Here is a 1,890-nt window from a genome sequence, read left to right on the forward strand (position 1 = left end):
GTCATCGACAGCATCGGTGTTCCTTCACTTTAGAATTTCGCTATTCGTCTGCACCACATCATCGCCAATGATGGAAGGGGTATAAAACAAGTCATAACGTAAATCTGAATACCTGGAGTAGTGTTAACATGTTGAATAAAGTGTGTGCACACCATAGTTTGTAACTGATTTACGTTTTTTCATAGTTTAATAATTGCCACCTGTAAATAATTGTTTGAATAATACGTGGTATTTAACGAGAATTTGTTGTTATTTAACGTGAACACACTTGCAGAAGACTCCGTCCTCAGGCCACGAGTGGGCTACCGGAACCATCCGACCGCCGTGTCATCCTCCGACGAGGATGCGGATAGGAGGGGCGTGGGGTCAGCACACCACTCTCCTGGTCGTTATGATGGTATTCTTTGAGCGGAGCCGCAACTGTTCGGTAGAGTAGCTCCTGAATTGGCATCTCGAGGCTGAGTGCATCCCGAAAAACGGCAACAGCGCATGGCGTCCCGGATGGTCACCCATCCAAGTGCCAGCCACGTCCGACAGCGCTTAACTTCGGTGATCTGACGGGAACCGGTGTATTAACTGCGGGTAGACCGTTGCCTACACTTGCAGAAGAATGCCGTCTTATTTGCTAATGAACAAACCTTTTATTGTAACTGATCTGAGTGTGACTGGAGGTTTATAATGTTTCTTTATTTAAATATTGTTGTAATAGATTAGTTGAGTGCAGAAAGTGATAAAGCTGAGTCAAAATCATGCATGTAGAACATAAGGACGATGTATTTTTGGTGGAGAAATAGACAGCGGCGGAACATTGCTGGAGTCAGGTGGAGATAGACACACTTTTTGAGTGGTGCGGTCGAGGGAGCGCATCTGGACACTTTCTGTCGAGTTCTGAAAGAAGGCGGACCTGCCTGTGGTAACAGCGGTGTTTGATCGTGTAGGTCACAGATTCTGGGCAGTGGACGGCCACTACTTTTGAAGGGACCCTAACTCTTACAAGGACAGAATGTGCTCCATTCTAGAAGTCTTATTCTGATTTCTTTACAAGTGAAGAATAGGCAGATTATGAGTTTTTACTCGTTAGCTCTCATGTGTTGTTACGTAAGTTATGATACTGAACTATCAATTATGTTGGGTTGACGAATTTTCGTGTATTGTGATTACGAAATGGACTTAGTTTTTCGCATGTCTTGATAATTATGTAGCATGGGAATTCTGCTTCCATTCTCATAACACTTTCAACAAAACTGTGGTGTATATTAGAAGGTCTTCTTCCTGTCTGCATTACAACTCGTTATTGTAGGACAGCTTTCTGTTTGTTTAAGGATGCTTTCTTGAATAAGAATTAATGAACAGATTTCTCTCATGTTGTCTACAGCAATTACTGACGTTAGAATATAAAACTTTTTGTTAATTCTTCATTTGTCTTTTATTTAATATTTCTGTTTCTTTTGCTACTTAACAATTTAAGCCAGTGCATAGACTGTGTGACTGCTGAATCACAGCTATAGGTGATTATTTCCAGCGAGTTAGCTGTTGGGTATGAAAGCAGACATGTGTGGCTAGCTCCTACGATATTATTGAGCTATTCTTTTTAAACAGAGCCGTGCCATTGCCATATTAGCTGCGGTACGAACAACATCAGGTAAAATCTCAGTTTGCTCGGATGGGATGCTGATTACAGTTAATCAGCGGAATAAACATAAGGTGACGCCGCAGACTTTAGTTATGTTACTGGATCAGCAAATCAATAAAATATCGGAAATGTATAGTGAACATTTGGGTTCTACTGAATTTCGATACTAAAACAGCGAATGGGTCCCTAAAAACATATTCACACAATCCTCTGGCCACTTAGAACCACTTACTGAAAAAAAAACGGGGCAGCAGGTA

General features: G+C 41.6%; 1 pseudogene; it reads right to left on the reverse strand.

Moving 5' to 3' along the window:
* Positions 1 to 477: 477 nt before the first annotated feature.
* On the reverse strand, positions 478 to 595 carry LOC124607822 (annotated as a pseudogene).
* Positions 596 to 1,890: the final 1,295 nt, after the last annotated feature.

This window comes from Schistocerca americana, chromosome 3 (assembly GCF_021461395.2).
Source record: "Schistocerca americana isolate TAMUIC-IGC-003095 chromosome 3, iqSchAmer2.1, whole genome shotgun sequence".
In the NCBI taxonomy this organism is placed as follows: Eukaryota; Metazoa; Arthropoda; class Insecta; order Orthoptera; family Acrididae; genus Schistocerca; species Schistocerca americana.